The sequence below is a fragment of the Anser anser genome (genome assembly GCF_964211835.1).
Source record: "Anser anser genome assembly, chromosome: Z".
NCBI classification, from domain to species: Eukaryota; Metazoa; Chordata; class Aves; order Anseriformes; family Anatidae; genus Anser; species Anser anser.
In genome coordinates this window covers 60,490,466-60,511,639 of record NC_139723.1, presented here as the reverse complement: position 1 = coordinate 60,511,639, position 21,174 = coordinate 60,490,466, and the positions used below count along the sequence as shown (strand labels likewise).

Sequence of the window (21,174 nt, the reverse complement as noted above, 5' to 3'; positions counted from 1 at the left end):
AAGATAACTGAGTTCAAGTCTTGTGACAGACAGCAAGGAGCCAGGTAGAGGAGAGGGGCTGTACTAACAAGATGATGTTGGAAGGTGTGGGAGGAAGGGATATTTTCCGTCTGTCTGATATGCTGCCAGTTCGTCAGTACTAACACAGTGGATAGTCCATCCTACACATGTAATTTAAAATCAAACTCATAATACTCTTTCTTGCCCTGCTGTCACTGCAAAGATGTGGGAAGAAGCTTGTGATAACACAGAGGGTTTAGTGGATATGAGCGGGAACTAGAAATACTCTTGTTACAGTGTTATGTTCTGGTTCCTACTACAGGTATTTTAAACCAGTCCATAGTATAAGAAAGCTACAAAACTGGCATAATCTACTACTCAGGTATTTCTGCTAAAAGTGACTGGGAAGCCAGTGTGGCCACACTGCCCTTGTGCTTCAAATTCCCAATTGTCAGAACAGCCTTTTTGAAGGCTGTTGCATTTAGGGGCCTTTCACTGGATAGAGACTAAAGGAGGGAGGAATGAAAGATGAGGGTAACCTTTCCCGGATTTTAGTCAGACTTGAGGTAAATACAGAGTACTACCTTTCTGTCAGCTTTCCTAAGATTTTTCTGTTATAATACAATACAAGATTTTTAAGCAAGCAGTACATTTTCCAAAGCAGCTAGCTAGGCTTCATTGAAATACACTTTCAGACTTCAGGCTGCTGCTACCTAAACAAGGCCAGCAAAACTGTATTCTATATTCCCTTTTGCTCTAATGGTAAACAACACCAAAATATATTTAAATGGCTTCTGCTTTCCATGCACACTTGACATTATCTGAAGAGGTCCAATGAAGATGTCTTGCATACACAGGAAAATTCTGCCCTTATCATCCATTTAAGATGTTGCTGACTTCTGATGTCCTGTCAAGAATGCATGATGGAAGTGGCTTACTGAAAAATGATCTTTGTCTCCATGTTCATTTGCAATATACAGGCACTGTAGTGTATCATGGTGGGGAGTTATCTGGGTATCAAAGCCAGCCGAGGCATGACATCATGATGCAAAACTTTTGATTTACCTGTCAGCAGGAAAAGGTAGCCTGAGAAAACAAGTCTCAATGTTTCATGTTAGACAATTTCCAAATTTATTTGGAACCAGCTTATCCATCTCTACATTGCTCTAGAGTGTACATTATACAGACATACATCACTCTCCACAACTACCTTAAAGGGTGCTGTAGGAAGATGTGTGCTGGTCTCTTCTCTCAGATGAGAAGTCACAGGAGATGAGGAAACAGCTTCAGATTGCACCAGGGGAGGTTTAGATTGGACATTAGGAACAATTTCTTCACAGAGAGGGTGGTCAAGCATTGGAATAGGCTGCCCAGTGGTGGAGTCCACCTCCCTAGAGGTATTTAAGAGATGTGTGGATGTAGCGCTTAGGGACATGGCTTAGTGGTGGCCTTGGTAGGGTTAGGTGGATGGTTGGACTTGATCTTGAAGGTCTTTTCCAACCCAAATGATTCTGTGTTTCTAGGACTTAATTTTTCTTTAATCACAGGCTGAACCTCTATATGACTGCAGATCTCTCTTTTTAGGAGCAGCTTTGGTTATTTTCACTGTCATTTGTTATCCTAGTCAATTGCCTTTTGAACATCTGTTTTCCCTTGGCAGGATCAGGCAGTGTAGATAAGTCATCTGGATGCAAGAGCAGTTTTCTTAGTCATAAGGGAAGCTATGCAGTTCCCATGCAAATTTGTTCTCTGGCTCACTTAACTGAATTTCTGCCTTGTTCAACAGAGAAATAGGTATCAAGCTGAGGTGTTCTATAAATGGTGATAAAGTGTCCTAAGATTGTTCCAAGTTTTCTATTTATAATTACATTTAAAGTTAGGACTGAAGAAAACCTTAAAATTAGATGTAAAGATGTTGTAAAGTTTGCCTGAGTTTGCAAATTCCAAATCAACAGGTTGAAGATGTGTTACTCTCAAACTGATAGAGTGAGGTATCAACTCAAATGTATACGGGCCACATTTAAATGTTAATATCATCGCTTTGTTGACCGTCAAATAAGGGGGCAAAACAAAATTGTATTGTGTAATTTTCCAACATCTATTATCTGGGATGCTTTTTCTTGCTTAGCGTTGGTGGATCTGTCAGAGTACTAGCAGTTAGTGTGTCCCCTAGAGAAGAAATAACTGAGATAAAGAAATCTAACAAAAATGAGGACAGAGGGAAGGGAAGGGAAGGGAAGGGAAGGGAAGGGAAGGGAAGGGAAGGGAAGGGAAGGGAAGGGAAGGGAAGGGAAGGGAAGGGAAGGGAAGGGAAGGGAAGGGAAGGGAAGGGAAGGGAAGGGAAGGGAAGGGAAGGGAAGGGAAGGGAAGGGAAGGGAAGGGAAGGGAAGGGAAGGGAAATATTTAAGGATGCTAATAAAATACAGCAAGGTTTGTTCAACAATATGCAGTTTACACCTTTTGGAAGCACTATGCACAAGAACATGATACATGAGAAGTAACCTGGCAAAGACCTGGTCACTAATTATGAGAAACATACGATTAACTGGGGGTGCTGCTCAGACAGAAAGTATCATAGTTTAATTAATTTCATAGACAAAATTTTCCATTGACCTTCAGTATGTGTAAAATGACTGACTTAATTAGTTCATTGTCTACAAGAATATGAAAATGTCACTGCTATTTTTCCTATCTAAAGGGTATTTCATTTTAGTTAAATTCATAGACTATCTCTGTTAGGTTAGGGTTTTAATGAACTCACTGTTAACAGAAATGACACATGAACTTTTAACATTTAGGTAGCTGCTTGTGAGAATCCATCCTTCCTTTTCTTAACTAAAAATGTTTTTTCAACTACATATAGGCAAGATGGTGTTTAGTGTTAGCTGTTGAGATCTGTCTTGAGTTACTTTCTGTTTTGTATCACTACAAAGAATAAGCTGCCTTCCTAAAGGTTTTGATTTACAATTGAAGATAAATTTAACAGTAGCAACTAAAGTTGTTATTGCCTCAAGCAATCTGCACCAGCCATCTCTCCAAGATTAGTCATAGCATGCCAAGTACATTTTAAGTGGAATTTAAAATATAAATGTTCTGTAGTAAAGGTAAAAGTGTATTGACATTAGTGTGTTTAAAACAAACTATTCACCGTTAAGGATATATTTTCGCTGGATAGGTTGAACAATGGAAAGGCTAGAAGCTAAAAATAGAGAAAAGGTGTAAAGCAGGCCATCAACATGTAAACCAAGACTGGTAGGAGTTAAAAGTACCATAAACAAATTAGTCATAGAATGGCTTGGGTTGGAAGGGACCTTAAAGATTGTCTAGTACCAACCCTCAACTCCTTTTCATCTGCCCAGGTATCATTTTTAACAGAAAATTCTCATGAACACTTTATATCATGTTCGTATTTTTCTTTGTTGGCCAGACAAATTTTTTGAATAGAACGCTATATCTTGTTGAATTCCACTTTCATAAAGCTTATGGCTGCCCATCTGGAAACAGTAGGGATTCATAGAGAGAAGAAATCTTTGGAGATCATCTGAAGGAGTTGAATGAGTTACAGTGAGAAGGTTGCCACTAGCACTGCATTTTATGAGTTTCCATCTCCTTTGTTTTGAGTGCAGAAGTGACAGTAGTAGAAACAGCAGAAAAGATGTAAATGATGACAAAGAAAATATTTGTCTTTTTTTGTTCTTGTTAATATATGGGAATGACAAAATTAGGAAGACTTTGGAGGGTATTGGTCAATAGCCAGCTGAATATGAGCCAGCAATGTGCTTCGGTGGCCAAGAAGGCCAACAGCATCCCGGCTTGTATCAGAAGTAGTGTGGCCAGCAGGAGCAGGGAAGTGATTATCCCTCTGTTTGGCTCTGGTGAGGCTGCATCTTGAATATAGTGTTCAATTTTGGGCCCCTCGTGACAAAAAAGACATCAAGGTGCTAGAGCATGTCCAAAGAAGGGCAACAAAGCTAGTGAAGGGTCTAGGAAACAAGTCTTACGAGCAGCAGCTGAGGGAACTGGGGCAGTTTAGTCTGGAGACAAGAAGGCTCAAGGGAAACTTTATTGTACTTTACAACTACCTTAAAGGAGGTTGTAGTGAGGTAGAGATTGGGCCCTTCTCCCAAGCACCAAGTGTTGAGGGGAAGTGGCCTCAAGTTGTACTAGGGAAGGTTTAGGTTGGATATTAGGAGAAATTTGTTTACTGAAAGGGTTGTGCAGTATTGGCCCAGGGAAGTGGCTGAGTCACCATCCCTGGAGGTCTTCCAGAAAAGTGTAGACATAGAACTTAGTGACATGGTTTAGTGGTAGATTTGTCGGTACTAGGTTATATGTTGGACTAGATGATCTTAGATGTTTTTTTTCCAACCTGAATGATTCTATGACTTCAGTAGAGAAACAGGTTGAGACCCCTTACTTCTGTCTTCACTGTGATTGAAAGGTTTATCTCCCAGATAGCACTGCTGGAAGAGATTGAAAGAACAGAAGTACTGAGAAATCAGAGATTGGTTGACTTGAGAATGATGAAAAGTCTTGGTGAAAAAGTGATAAAAGGTACTAGGAAAGAACTAAAAGAAGGTTGATAAAAGAGAGAAGAAGATAGTGGGGATGCCAGGTAGATGCAGGTTATAGGGGCAGTGGAATTGGGAGTAAAAAGGACCCAGAGAAAGGCAAGAGCAGGACGATGGCCAGTTTTCTCTTCCTCCTGTTAATTTATCTAACTATTTTTTAGAATAAGGTATTATATAACTTTCTTTATTGCTCCCTGATTTCTACAATTATAAATTGTTATGTCATAAAGCACCAACTTTCAAACAGTGAGATGTAAACCCAGATGAGGTGTGTAGCCTACCAGGCAAAGCTGTCTTGGCCCTGGAGAGTCAGCCCGTGTGTCCCTCCTTGTGCCCCTGGGTGCTGGGGAGCCAGGGCAGGGTTTGCAGCAGTGCTGCCCCGGGTGAGTCTGGCTGGGTGAGAGTTCTGCCAGGAACTGCAGCACAGCTGCAAATGAGAGGTGTTGATGGGTCTGGGAGGCTGAACACAACAATCTATGGAAGACTACTAATTTTTCAGAGTTTGCCTAAAAAGTGTTTGCTGTAGGCTGGACTAGTACTTGAGGAGGTTATTTATTGGATTGTGTGATAGCTGTAGGTCCCCCAAACAAAGAATGCGCCATCTGTTGGGTCTAGTGTGATTACTGAATCCTTCAGAAAGGGATGAAGGGTAGTTTCAAGGGTGTGCACGCAAGGGAGACCCAAGGGCATAGCTGTATGTGCCCCAAAATGTTCTGATAAAAATACATATTGCAGAATTTTGCCCAAGATAAAGAAATATTTTTCTTTCTCAGAACTCTTCTCAAAGACAAGTCAACAAATCTCCAGCTAGGGAATGAAAAAACACCAAATTCCACCTATAATTGAGTTGGCTAGATTGTGCTAGTTTTTACAAATCTGTAATTTCTATGTGTCCTCTAATACTGTCTGTTTAAAAAGAAATACAATTACTGATCCATTAGAATACACAGTCCAAAAGCATTCAGCCATGGTATAAAAATAGAACAATTGATTACTTGCATTTGAGCAAGTTATATTTATAAGTAACTTAATACCAAAAGCCAAAATGATAAGATGACAAGTGTAAATTACATGAAGTATAAAAAATTTATTGTTAAACATTTCAGTATTATGAACAGGAGGTGAGGTTCCTTCTTTCTTTTGTTTTGAATATTTATGTTATACTTACAGATTCAAATAAGTTGTTGTATGTGTTTTACAATTACAGCTTCAAAAGTATTACAATATCCAAGTCATATCCAGGTGTGGAGAGACAGGGAAGATGTATGGTAAAAATAAAATCATGACATCATCCCTAACTTAACTCTGACTTAATAGAAAGCATAGGTAACATTCCCACATTTTACATGGTGTTAGGATTTCACTCATTGCCCTGTGGAGACTGAAAGGCCAAAGAGTTAGGTTTCTCAAAGGCACAAATATATTTAACATGTATCCACTTAGATATAACAATGAGGTCAAATATTTAGTAAAATACTTATGTCTAACCTAGAAAAAATATTGCAAAGGAATTCTGTGTGATTAAAATACAGCTATAACAGCCACTTTTGAAAAATATAATAGCTTTTTTTGAAGAGGGAATTATCAGTACAATTTAAAAAGCATCACTCTATTTAATCCCTAATAAAAACAGCTGCTGAACACAGGGAATTCAAAGCTGATTTCAAAATAGAAGATAGAACGGTGAACATTTTAGGCATGAGAGAAAAAATTACTCTTTCTCAAAAAAAAAAAGAAAAAGAAAAAGAAAGAATGAGTAATTGGACTTGTGTTTCCTTAGATACTGGAAAATTATCAAAGGACTGGAAACACTGGAAAGTGTTCCAGTACAGGCTGTAAACATTCTTGCTAAGGAAACAAGTTTGGAAAGGCATTAACTGACCTTTCCTGGACAAAATATCCCCCTAAATTTCTCTAAAAAGTGTAAGTAGAGATGGTCCAGAAAAATACTCACAGTTCTAAGCTGTTGTTAAAACGAACTAAAGCTAATTTACAATATTTGAGGTATTTAGTTTGGTTGAATGGCAAAAAGATCTCTTTCTTTGGCGTGTATTTCTTCATGATCCCCAGAGGCATTCTGACTGCTGGCCAGAATCATCCCAGAGATTACTGAAGGCATTTATTGCACAACCTTTCTTCTGCTTTCTGCTGCAGCTTGCAAGTAGTAAAAATTTCTCTGTTCAGGACCAAATTGTGCCTGATCTTACTGCAGACGCAGAAGGAGGGGTGGATGCTACGTTGTGCCCTCTTAGTCCTTTTGCTTATCTTTTGGCCATGGAAGTTTGTTAGGTCACTCCTCCATCTGGAAGGTGGAAGAGTGGGGAGGAAGGACATGGTGACCATGGTCCTCTCCCTGCTATCTCTGCAAGCCTGGACGTAAGAAAGGATGCTTCCAGAAAGGCTCACAGGAGTTCTGAAAGAGGTATTTTGTACTGCACCAGGCATACTTCCCTCAGAGATGTGGGAGTTGAGAAAAGGAATGTGCCCCATAAGGGATGAAAGTCAGCTGTTTGTATCTTTCAATCTTAGCAGCACTGTCTTATTAGCTAATGTTTTCAGTTACAAAGAGAAAGTCTATACTCTTAATCTATTTTTATACAAGGCCTGTGGCTCTCTTTCACTGGCCTACAATAAAAGGCTCCCATGATCTTTATACAGTGGTATTTTGTAGTGTTGATTGTTGAAAGGAAAAACAAACAGCCACAGTTAGCAGAATTTTATAATTCAGGATTATTTTTTGTTAAAGCCAATCAATATAAGCAAGAAAAATGTAAATACCAACATTTCTAGTTCAAATTCTTTCAAGGTTGTGAAACCAAATTTCTCTTCTCTAAGTTTTTAACAGTTCTAGGGCATTCTACATGGAGAATTTCCCATGTTGTCATATTCAGATCGTACATTTAGTTTATATCGATCTCCTCTTGTCATAAATGGATATCAAATTACTGTGGAACTTATTACTAATTTTGCAGACCTTAGGATCTGTTTCAGTTCCTGGCATTACTGCAAGCTCTTTTTACCACAGCCTTTTGAATTGGCAGGTTTCTGCCAGCCTTCAAATTTTCTTGTAACTTGTTTTGCACAGTTTAATATTACTTTTTAAAATCATTTTTCCCTGTTTTATATTGCTCCCTGTATGTCTATACCCAATTATCATGCCCACATGGATCATCAGTGCTTTCAGTTTGGAAATTGTTTCCCTAACAGCAGCTGGTAACAGAGCTTGGTGGGCAGCACCTCAATTTCATTAAAAAAATGCTTGCTTACAAGTGAATATATTTTTTCCTAACGCTGCATGGGGAGGTTAGAGTCCTTTCTGCCTGTCATCTTTAAATAACATTTATATTCATCAAGCATCTTCACTTCTCCAGCAGTGAAAAAAAAATAATTACCGGTCTCTTTCCACAAAGAAAGTTATGTTTATATTATGTTTTATATTACTGCCCAGCTACAGAAGTATTTGTCTTTGTTTCTTTAAGAACTATACTAATGATTCCTTTCTAGATATAATTCTTCAAGACTGACTTACGATATAAAAGATATATATATATTAGAGAAAATGTGTGTAAGTAAAATAAATCGTTATATTTATTTAATTCATTCATTTATTATGCTGAGTTTTAAAGCTGATGGACAGATCAATTACTGTGAAGAAAGAAACATGACAGTCAGTTCTAGGTGAGAAAAATCTCTTTTCTGAATAGATGATAGAATGTAATTCCATTTTAGCTTCAAAAATTACTTATTTTCTTTTGCAGATCTTTTTCAACTCGTGTACACAGAACGGCTGGTATTGGAAGAGCCCTCTGGAGGCCATCTGGTCCAAGCCTCTGCTCAAGCAGGGACACCCAGAGCAGGTTGCTCAGGACCATGTATACATACATGTCTTTTGAAGATCTCCAAGGAGGGAGACACTGCAGTCTGGCACATGTACCAGTGCTCAGTTGCCCATGCAGTAAAAAGTGTTTCTTGATATTCAGAGGGAAACTCCTGTGTTCCAGTCTGTGCCCATTGCTTCTTGTCCTGTCACTGGGCACCACTGGAAAGAGCCTGGCTCTGTCTTCTCTGCACTCTCCCTTCAGGTATTTATAGACATTGATGGTATTTCCATGGAGCCTTCTCTTCTCCAGGCTGAACAGTGCCAGTTCTCTCAGCCTTTCCTCAAAGGAGAGGTGCTTCAGCCCCTCCACTATCTTTGTGGCCCTTTGCTGGGCTCTCTCCAGTATGTCCATGTTTCTCTTGTACCTGAGGAGTGCAGAGCTGGACACAGTGATGAGCAGAGGGAAAAAAACTCACCTCCATTGACCTGCTGGCAATACTTTGGCTAATACAGTCAAGGATAACACTAGCCTTCTTTGTGGCAAGATCACATTGCTGGCTATGTATAACAAATTGTTTTCTTGCATTATTTTTATTATAAACATTTTTGTAATAAATACAAAAGAGAAGAAAACAAAATAAAATAAAACAACATTGTGCTGGGAATTATTATTATTATTATTATTAATTACCTTTCTAAAATCATACATAACAAGATTTACTTAATTGTTTAACCTGAAGTATATAACCTGAAGTATATAACTTGAGGTAATTTCCCACCTCCAGTGCCACAGTACATACACATTCTAACATTGTCTTTAAGTTCATATGTTGTTTTGAAATTGTAATTGGGAAAGTTTTGCCACAGTAGATAGTGTTACATCACCTATGGAACGGGGTGGAAGAAAACAGAAATGGAACTCACAGAACAGTATGCTCTTGGGTGTTCAAACAGGTAGTGGATTTTTTTTCATATTTTCACTTCGGTGCCTGAATTTTACAGGTACAACTTGTTCTTTTACTTATAATTCTTTCAATTAGGACTGCCTGTGTCAGTAAGGAGGTCACAGTCAGACTGCAAGTTGGCACAGAAAGTGAATCATAGTATCACAGAATCACAGAATGGTTTGGTTTGGTTTGGAAGGGACCTTAAGGACCATCTAGTCCAACCCCCTGCCATGGGCAGGGACACCTTCCACAAGGCCAGGTTGCTCAAAACTCCATCCAGCCTGGCCTTGAACACTTTCAGGGATGGGGCATCCACAGCTTCTCCGTCCAGCCTGTTCCATTGTCTCACCACCCTCAAGAGGTTAAACAATCATAGTGGAACAAGCTGAGCATTACCTCCCTGTGCATATTAGACATCAGCCTGTACAGTGATGTTGCAGACAGAGAGGTGTTTACAAGGTAAGAACGGCCACCAAAGCCTGTCTGTTTAGAGTTTCAATAAATATTTCTGAGGAAGGCACGTAATACAAGGTGAAATTACGTGGATCAAGAAGAATGATGCTACAGTATTAGAAGGTGAAGATGGTCCCAGAAATGTTTGTTGACTCATTTTGGCAACCTGAAGCTGCATCCAATTTGCAGGTGGGAAACCTCAGGTAACAGATATTCTACTTACTGTCCATTAACTTTTAATGCATTACAGACTACCAGTTTGTGGGGCTTTATCTGAGAGAATTAGAACAAGATATTCTGAGCTGCCAATCACTTCTATCTTCTACTTCTTTCTAACTTATCTAAATAAAGAATTTTGAAAATAGATGCCTAGGTGACTTGGTAACACCATCTAGTCTTTGGATGAGCCACCAACATCACTTAAATCTATCTGTTCTGAGACCTGTGTTTTAAAACCACAGAGTTCTTCATTCTTATTAGTCACCAGATTTCATCCATTGTCTTTTCTTCTTCCAGTGTTGCCCATTTTAATAATCAAAATATTACACCTGGCAGATGCTATTTGTGTTTACATTTTTGTTCTTCCCTTTCATTGCTGAGAACCGTGACATCTCTATACCATTTGTCCTTCAACAAAGGCAGCTTGATGTGCACTCTTCCCCCACATAGATAAGGAGCAGTTTAATGAGATTTGAGAGCTGTTTTTGGTAAGAGGCCAGTGTCCTATTAGTGAACTAGCAGTACACTGGTCCTATCCTATACACTGACCGTCTTTTCACTGCATGTTGAGATACCCATTTAAAGCTTACATCCAAATATTTGATGACATTTTTGTAATTCCACACCCAACTTTTCACTCACAAAGTGAATGAAATCCTCATACTTTCATGCATGCAGCAAGCTTACTAAATGCTATTCAATTTCTATGCTTCATCACTGAAACTGAATATGCAGACATAGATGCAAAGCTGTGTACAGGTCCCATGTCTCACCTTCTAGAAATGATTTTTGATTTTACCTGTTTCAAAGTATCTTTAAAAATATTTTGACAGTTAGGATTAACTTGTTTACCATTTTCCTCTAAATGGTTAAGCATGACTTAAAAATTAATATGTTTCTATTTTTCTTCACAGGACAGTCCATACCTGTGCTGATACTAAACATATTTGCAAGATAAAATTCCAGAGGAATGCCAGAGGCTTTTGAACTCCATGAAACTGATTTTTAGGCCTAGCATAAATTAAGTAATGGATAAGAAAGGGTTACAGCAGAATACATCTATAAAGATTCTGCACTAAATCAAACTATGCTGGAATGTAACAGTTGCTGCCGTGGTGAGTGTCAATGCTATTTGCTGATGCAGCTCAGTGCAGTTCAACCACCACAAGGGAGACATTTCAAGAGCTCTGTGTTCAAGCATCTCTTGGATGAAATCCATGAGAGAGAAGCCATGAACTGAGTTATAAATCCTGGAGACGTATGTGCTGGTGCCATGAAATGGTATCAGTAATCCTATCCACAGTCACAATTAAAGTATCACAGAGGAAGTCTACCAATATATTTTCCTTTTAATAATAATGATAATAAAAATCAAGAAAGCAACAAAGTAACAGATGATAGAAATTTTTATTTAACAATGATGTTTTATTTCCAGTTATTAATATTTCATAACGGTGAAATATACAACTGCCTTTCTTCCCATAAAACCTGAAACAAAAAATACTATTGGGGCAATAAAGGCCAGGCCCTTGGCGTTTTCATGGACAAAGAGGCAATCCTGAAAGATTCTGTGTACATCCACTAATATACAAGCATTCCTAAACTCATTGGGTATATCTGAGAGCTGGCTGTACACACTGAACATCTCAATGCAGCTTACCACACTGAAGATTAAAGGCTCCTAATTCATTACAATTTACAGAAGACTTCCAAGCTTAAATAACTAGCAAGTTCTGTACTTTTTGCAAGGCTATGAGTCAAAAAGAGTTGAGGATGTTCTTTCCAGGACCAGGGAAAATAACAAACAAAACAGAATTTTGTTACTGTGCTACTATCACGACCAGGCTATTATAGGAACAAATCCATCCTGAACCACCTGTGACGCTCTCAGTCTCTCCCAGGATTTTTTGAGGTTGCTCTTACTGCCATCACCTTTGACAGAGTACTTCCTAATGATCACATCTGGGAAGGTGAATATTATTTTCCATAGTCATAGGTATTGTGCAGATTAAAAGAAATAACAGAGAGAATATTTGGGGTGAATATATAAACATTAATCAGAGTGCATTAGAAGTAATGAAATCCTGAATCATCCATAGGTAAGTAACAAATAGCACATAGTTATTAGCTGTGCATGGAGGAGCTTTCAAATCGTCTCCATCATTATCCATTAATGTGCTTCTGTATTAACCTTGCTAACCTACATATTATGGAAGGTCGTTATTTGGGCAGGAGAAATACAATTCCTTTCACGTCGACTATTTAATGATTAAATACAGGAAGATATAATTTCCATCTACTTTATGTGTCATTCCACTCTTTGCTTTTTTGACTGGTTCCATTGGTTTTACATTTGTTTTAATATGAATTTGATATTTTCTTTCTCAGTCCGCATTTAAATTTAGTTCCTCTAGTGGGCATGGGTTCCACAATGTGGATTCAGAGCAACAGTGGCCACTTACGTGCTTACATATCCCTGTACATATCCTTGTTAAATTAGTGATACTAGGGCTACCATCATAATATGGAGTGTGTTCCTGGTGAAGAATGCAAACAAATTTCAACCTTAATTTTGAATGAGTGTTTCGTTTTATTTTCAAGTCCCCCAGTCAAAGAGTCACTTCTGTCATGTGATAGATGCAGGAAAGACTTCAATGTCTGAGAGTATGGATTTTGAGATATCTGCACAGTGCAAAACTGTGTCTTCCCTATAATTTCCCAATGTTATTTCTTCCCGAGAAATCCGGTGGGTTTTGCAGTCGCCTGCTGGTGAGTAGAGCTATTTTACGCATCAGACTTTCTCTGAGAATCCTGTGGATTAGGCTTACTTCTTCCATCCAGAGCATGAAGTCTTGCAGAAGGGGCATCTTGGTTCACAAAAGGATATCCAGAGAAGACACTTCTCTTTACTGCCGTTTTGACCCATTGTGCTGTATTTCATATAGCTGGGAAAATGCATGTGTGTATGCACTACCTTCCAGGAAGAACTAGACTTTTAGCTGCCAAACGCAAATGAAGTTGGCTTTGTTAAAGCTGTTGGAGGAATGTTGGAGGAGGGGAAAGTGGTCAAGATAAAGACATATTTGAAATTCATTTGGAGTTGAACTGGGTAACAACAAAACTCCCTCATCAAGAATACTTGCTACAGTCAGTGTAAGGTCTTTTCAAATGAATTTAATAATTGAAGTTTTACTAGCCTTTTTCCACTTCGCTATATTAATTATGAAATCCGCACTAAAAAGCACCACAACTTAAATAGAGTAGGCCAACTGTTGCTATCTTGACTTAATTATAGTTTTTGTAAAATCTGATTAATATTTAATTTGTAACACACCTACATTTCACAGTGGTAATCACATAATCTGGATAATCTGGCGGTAATCTGTTGATGACCCTCACCCAGACTGCACTGTGTTATATTCTGTACTCCTTGTCCATTCATGAAGCTATTTTTAACAACGTGATTAAGAAAACAGTCTTTACTATAAATAAAAAAGCAAAGCTTCCTTTCCTTCTCCAATCAGAAAAAATAGATTTATAGTGACAATAAATTAATGAAATAAATCATAAAAGTAGCCTGTCATGAAGGTCAGATGACAATAGCATAACTGAACTCCTTTTTTTTTAACATCAGTAACAGAACGCCATATTTACTTCTACCGCATATTTTATCCTACTTACTGGTTCTTTTACTTTTTGAGTGTGTGAAAAGAATGTTTGCCATAGTATAAGAAATATCTTTTATTTATTTATTTATTTTAAAAATCATTTCAGACCAACACACACAAACACATTGGCCTAGTTGCTTTGATACTATCTATCTTCTAAAAATAGAATAGCTGTCATTTATTAAAACTAACTTTTTATAAAATGTTTTGAAACATAATATACTCAACAACAACAACAAAACATAAAGGAAGATAAGAAACACCATTTTGTTAATAGAGGAGGTTTGCATTATTTTATTTGCTAAAATATATAGACATTTCAATTTATTTATTTTTTTATTATTTTTTAAGGAATTTGTTATTTTCCTGCTAGTTGCAATAATATTTAAGTTATATCATTAATCTTACTGATCACTTCTGTGTTTTGTTTGCTGGATAAAGAGTTCATTTACTTTTTCAAAAACTTTCTTTATACAGGCATTTGAGACATTTAAAACAATGTTCATATAGCCTGTAAATGCCTAGATATATTATGAAAACTAATATTATGATAAAATAAAATAAAATAAATAAAATAAAATAAAATAAAATAAAATAAAATAAAATAAAATAAAATAAAATAAAATAAAATAAAATAAAACTTTAAAAAGCAGGATTCAATTTACCTGAATTCTATGATACTTTTGTGACCTAAGATGATAAAGAATTCCTATTGCTAATCTGGGTGTAGAAAATTGCAGTGTTTCATAAAGTGCTTGCTGTAATTCCAAATGCTAGCATTTTTTCCCTAGTTTATAGCTCTCTGGCAATTAATATGGCAACCAAAGCAAGTCTGTACACTAGAGTGACTGGTTAATTATTAAAATGGTAATGTACCATCATCTGTGAAAGTTTCTCTTGAGCATAAGAATGAAAAAACAGTTTTAGACAAATTGCCTTGACTTTATTTTCAGTTAATTCATTCAAAAATTTGCACTGGCCCTGTACTGAATGATTAATATGAGTCTTTGGGGCAATGAAAGATGAGTTTGTGAGGTTTTGAATGGAACCAGAATGAAAATTTTAAAGTTATAAACCATTCAACTATGGAAAGTTCCATCTGAAAGGAAATTGTTGGGAATAAATTAGATAGATGGTAAAGCAGCAGTACATAATTGCATAGACTTAATAGAACATAAATATGTATATTTGCTTTACTGGGAGAATGAGGTACCAGAGGCTGACTAATGTGACAGGTATAGTTAATTACCTAAAATACTATTTCACTTTTTTTTTTTTGTCTCACACTCATCTACTCACTTTCTACCTTTATCCCTATCTTCTTTCTATCTTTTGAAACTTCATGATGCCAATTTTGAACCATCCTGCATGCAGCAAAACTCCGAGGAAAACATCTTCCTAAAGACTTGCCAAAGTTTCTGATCCCTATGATGTTCAAAGGATTCATAAACAAGAACGCTGAAGAATGTGAAAAGGTCTGGTTTGTGAAAGAAAAGGTGGTACCAGTTCAGGTACTGGCTATTTGGCAGGCTGTCTTCTGATAGCATAGACCTTTCTATGTAATAACCAGAGTACTAAATTCAATTTTATTTCCTCACCACTGACACACCTAGGATTGCACAATTCTTTTTATGGGCATATCAGCAAACACACATTGGTGATTTGGTGGATTGCCAGACAGTGTGGATTTTTTTCTTCCTTTTCATGAACATATGTGTGTATTACACAGGACGAGCAGAAACGGAAAACTTTTGCTTTAAAATCTTCACTCCAACCCCATCACTAAACTGCCTTGGTAAGACTGTTAATAAATCATAGGATCTCTTTGAGTTTATGAGCCTTCTCCTCTGCCAGGGCTCCTTGAGGGTTTATAAGACTCCTTATCTGTTCCAAAGAAGAAAGAAAAATTTGGTCTAACCTTTGCTCTAGCTGTTCTCATTAGTCAGGTACTAGGTTCACTGAGGGTAAATGTGATTTTGCGCCCAGAAATTGTCCTGGCATGGACTTGCTGTGCTCTTTTGAGCATTCAGTGAAGTTCAAATGCGTAAGTCTCCAGACAATTACTCCAACCATGATGAAATGCTGGAAAAGGTATCTTCATTGTACCTTCTCACACCAGCTAGCCCTGTGCTTTAAAAACCCACTGCTTGATGGACAAGCATATGTGCAACTGAGTATGGGAGAGCTGGAAGGCAGAAAAATGAGAAGACTGATCACTTGGTATACAAAGTTGACTTCAGAAATTTCTCAGAAGCCACTTCTGTTCTACAGACTGGGGGAATGATGTTTTTGCTCATAGCACCATAACAACCTATTTGTTCTGTTTGTGCCAGAATTACCATACCCTGTTCGATTCTTTTCTCTGTTAGTCTCTTTCCCATCAAAAATATCTGAAAGAGCAGAAAAGCCAATGAAGGGTAATAAAGCTGCTGCAAAGAAAAAGGTCTGTTCTGACTGTCATTTTAGGACTTTCACCGTGATGAAAGGCATCTCAACTCCCACTCTGACTTGAAGAGTATGGAGGTGTGTTAAAAAACTGTTCAGACAATTTCCTGGCCTGTCAACACTTGCATTTCATTCCACATCATATCAGGTGCTCTAGCAACTGACTCCTTTAGCTACCTTGAGCTGGATGGAAGTTTACATAAGAAAAGAGAACAAGTGAAAGCATTAACTATAGCATTTTCGGCATGGCACAAGTAACACCATAATGTGCTTCATGTTGCAAGACAATATTTATTTAAATAGTACTGGAACAAACTCATCAGGGAACTAGTTATAGAGTAGGACTTGATGATACTTGTGGGTCATTTCTAACTCAAGATATTCTGTAATTCTGTGATTCTAGGTATGGACAATGATGGCCAATTACTAGGGCCATGCTAGGAAGAGACAGATCTCCTGAAGCCAAAAGATAAGTCAAGATGAGTCCTGGTAAGGAAGCAAAGAAACTTACTCCTTTCCAAGAACTTGTGCACAAGCTGTGTTCAGAGGCAAGGCTGAAGGTCAAGCAACTACAAAGCTGATCTTTAATTAGGAAAATCCGTGTGCAGAATTGATACATCCTGATACAACTTTGATATGGTAGGTAGAGTCTGAAAAACACAAATTCTTTTTTTTTGGGGGGGTAATTAAAGTTTTCCCATGGACATGCCAAATGTAGTCATGAGGATGGTGGCAGTGAGGAAACTCACTCAAGATTCATACATAGATGTGAATCTCTGTCTAAAACATTAATGGTATTGCTGAATTTTGGGGATGGAGACAGTGAAGAAACTTCCTGCCATATCCATAAAACAGTGTCAGAAGAGTTTTTCAGTCCCTTTGCAGTGGATTGGCTGTGTTGAGCAGAGATGCTTCCCTGGAGTAACTGTGATCTGTTCCCCTGGGATTGCTAGGTGGAAGGTGGGCACTGCCAAGAGGATGCCACAGCAACTGCCCCCACACAGGTGTTTTTCTCTGCTGAGACAGAAACACTTACCTGTACATAATTGTGAGAGTGGCTTCTGCCATAACCATGCTTATTTTACTAGTTTTCCTCAAAGAATTAATGTCTTATGTCTACCTTAGATTTAGACCTGCCACTACAGTCATCAACCACTATGTATGTTGGAACACAAAGACGGCAACATGTTTTCACTGTGTCATGTTCCATTTTCTTGAAATATAAATTATTTCCACTCAATGCATTGATAAATAGATGTGATGCCTGAAGCCAGCAAATATGATCTTTTTGGATTTCAGCAATGCTTTTGATACTGTTTTTTACAGTATCCTCCTGGACAGAATGTCTACCATAGAGCTAGACAAGCGTGTAATACGATGGGTGAGCAACTGTTTGATGTGTTGGGCTCAAACGGTTATTGTAAATGGGGTTGCATCAGGCTGGTGTGCAGTCACTAATGGGGTTCCCCAGAGCTCCATTTTAGGGCCAGATCTCTTTAATACTTTAATTAATGACTTCGATATAGGACTTGAAGGTGTACTAAGTAAATTTATAGATGACACTAAACTGGGAGGACATTGTTGACTCCCTTGAGGGCAGAGGCCTTGCAGAGAAATCTTGACTAGTTAGAGAGCTGGGCAATCACCAACTGCATAAAGTTCAACAAGAGCAAGTGACAGATTCTGTACCTGGGATGGGGCAACCCTGGTTATATGTACAGATGAGGGACGAGAGGCTGGAAAGCAGCCCCACAGAAAGGGATTTGGGGGTTCTGGTCGACAGCAAGCTGAGCACGAGCCAGCAGTGTGCCCTGGCAGCCAGGAGGGCCAGCCCTACCCTGGGGTGCATCAGGCCCAGCACTGCCAGCTGGTCGGGGGAAGGGATTGTCCTGCTCTGCTCTGCACTGGGCGGCCTCACTGTGAGCACTGTGTGCAGTTTGGGGCCCCACAGTATAGGAAGGACGAAAAACTATTTGTGTCCAAAAGAGTGCTACAAAGATGGTGAAGGGTCTAGAGGGCAAGATGTATGAGGAGCGGCTGAGGTCCCTTGGTTTGCTCAGCCCAGAGCAGAGCAGGCTGAGGGGAGGCCTCATGGCGGCCTGCAGCTCCCTCACGAGGGGAGCGGAGGGGCAGGCGCTGAGCTCTGCTCCCTGGGGACAGCGACAGGACCCGAGGGAACGGCATGGAGCTGGGACAGGGGAGGGTCAGGGTGGGGGTTAGGGAAAGGTTCTGCACCCAGAGGGTGCTCGGGCACTGGGACAGGTTCCCCAGGGCAGTGGTCATGGCACCGAGCCCACTGGAGCTTGAGAAGCCTTTGGACAAAGCTCTCAGACACATGGTCTCATTTCTGGGTGGTCTGATTTTTGGGTGGTCCTGTGTGGAGCCAGGAGTTGGAATCAAGGATCCTTTTGGTTCCTTTCCAAATCGGGATATTATATGATTCTATGAATAATAATAATAAAAAAGTACCATTTTTATCATCTTATAGAAAAATATTGAATATCAAATGCCAGCTTGAGGAAAATATCTTTATCTATAATTTTTTGTAGGGAGTTGGGGGCAAGTTAATAACTCCTGGATTTATGCATTTGAGCCATTTTTTTATTTTTATTTTTTAAGCCATTGCTTAAATTGGTCGTACTTACTTTGCAGAATTTCTCTTAGTGCACCACATGATTTTTCACTTCTCTTATTAGATTTGTCAGAAATAAAGAAATAAAATGTAGTCATCTGTAATCCTTATAGACCATGAATTCAGCACCTTGCAAAGTACAAATACATAATATCACATGAATATTCACAGCTACCGTCAAAGCCGCAGTACATCACTATGACATTAATATCAAACAGAAGGGACTTCCCACTGGAAAGCTGGTGCAAGTAGGCTCAGGCAGACGGTTCATCTATCCAATCAGTTGCTGTCATGTGTGTCACGCAAAACTGGCACAACAACTTGTTAACAGGCATAATGTCACTGCAACATATCACTGCAACCATAACTACAAAAGCACATATGTATACCAGATTGTCGGAAATACAGAAGACAGACATGTTAGGAACAAAATTCTTGGCCAACACAGTTTACCCTAAACTTGCATGGTTAAGTATCAAATAATAATTATAAATACTTTCCTTAATATAACTCTCTTACATCTTTAAATATCAAACACTTGCACAAATAATATAAAATAAAATAAATAAATGTAACACTACAGAAGGGAGGCTGGCAGAGAGATTTAGGCTAGCATGTGATGAACTCTAAAGACAGTGTCACCACCAATAAAAATAGTCTTATTCTTCCTACACTTCAGGAAGTTTGTGTTACAGCTGTGACAGCTGCAGCTGTGCTGGGGAGGTTACACCATGTGAATGGGTAGAAGGGAGAAAAGCCCTACTAATCTCTTTTGACTGTTGGCAAAGCCACAGTTAAATAATCTTGGAGAAGAGCTGCTTTTAGTATTTTTGAAGGTTTCTTCCCACACCTTCAAAATCTAACTCTGAATTAATTAGGTAAAGCAGAATAGTAAAATGGTGTTAAAATACAGCACACCAGAAAGGAAAGCATTTAAATTCTGTGCAATTAGTTCCCATACCAGGCTGGGGAATATCGCTGATACCTGTTTCTGTACAATGTGGAAATAACACTTCGTATGTTAAACCCGCCAGTGCCAAATGTCACAGTCCTATAAGGTGTATTGAACTGCTGCTGCTGGATTCTAGCATTAGGGAATGTAGCAATGAATGACTGAGAGCCCACTCTGCACTTGGTCATATGGCCCTGTTCCTGGCCAGGCTTGATCCTGTTCTTCTCCAGTCTGCCTTTCAAGCCCTGTTGTTTTAACAAAGGCTATTTTCTGAAGGTATTGATTCAGTCCCCTCCACAGAGTTAAAACTCTGTTGTCCTTCTTAATTTTTTTTTTTTTTACTTTTCCTTTCCGCAGGTGAAAATGTGTTGTAACCAACTTGCTTATCTGTATACCTTACTGTTTTTGTTTTTTGTTTTTAATTATTATTATTATTTTTATTTTTTAACCAAAGTTAACTTTTGGTTACTAAATTGGCCCTGGCTTTTAAACAAACAAAACACATTGTTCTATGTTTAGATGACTAAAAAGATGTTTCAGTTATTTATTAATAATAGGCAGAGCAAGCCAGCCCAACCAGCTTCCTCTTGACAAGAAAAGCTTTCTTGTTCTGGATGAATAATGCAAATTGGAGAAATAACACCGCTCCTGCATTTTATGCGTAGGCAGATAATGTCCTATCCTTCAGCAAGTGCATTAGACAAACAAGAACATTTTGGAGAAACAGCCATCTCCCAGAATAGAACATTGCATCCTTGCTGTAGTAGAAAGAACCTTCCAAGTAAGTTACAGTATTTTCAACTTTGTGTTTTAAGATTTTGATGTGCAGCTGTTTTGGGTCCCTTGCCTTTGCAGTCATTACTGGAGTTGCTGCAGCAGGAGATGCTACAAATGAATGGTCCTCCTTACTGTCAGCAGAAACACCTGGCTTCAAAGGGCACACACAATCCCCAACAAGTAAGAAAACAGGAATACTTACTGATAGTATTCTTCCCAGCAGTTGCTGAGAAATGGTGATAATGTTTGCTGGAAAGAGTCAAATTTTACCCTCTTCTGCTGAAGTGAGAGTTACTCTGATTTGTAGTCTTTGAGTGCTCAGAGGTTCCCAGATTCTCCAGGGGATTAGATGATAAAGTCCCTGCTGCCTCAGCCAGTACAACTCATCCCATTTTCCAGAAAAAAGAAAAAAAAGAAAAAAAAAAACACCTTGTTAGGTTGGTGTTAAAGCCACGGATTTTTATTCCTATCAATAATTTAAATAAATAAATAAATATATCCACAAGGCTCACACTATAAGCTCTCTGAGGCAGGGAGTTTCATAACAAACATTCCTTTATATTTTCACAGCGTACAACATATATCAATGCAACATGCATGTTGTTTACAACAACCAACACACCTTCAGACTATTCTGAATTAGGTAGCAACTCAATTATTACTGATTATCTTTGTTAATTTACTGTTGTA

At 38.4% G+C, this 21,174-nt stretch overlaps 1 long non-coding RNA gene across 1 annotated transcript in view; it reads right to left on the bottom strand.

Annotated features, from left to right (window-relative positions):
* Window positions 1–19,484: 19,484 nt before the first annotated feature.
* LOC310890344 overlaps window positions 19,485–21,174 on the bottom strand; it is an 80,113-nt gene continuing 78,423 nt past the window's right edge. The window contains exon 4 of the long non-coding RNA XR_014577205.1: window positions 19,485–20,866. This is a non-coding gene — a long non-coding RNA (uncharacterized lncRNA). The remainder of the gene's footprint in view (window positions 20,867–21,174) is intronic.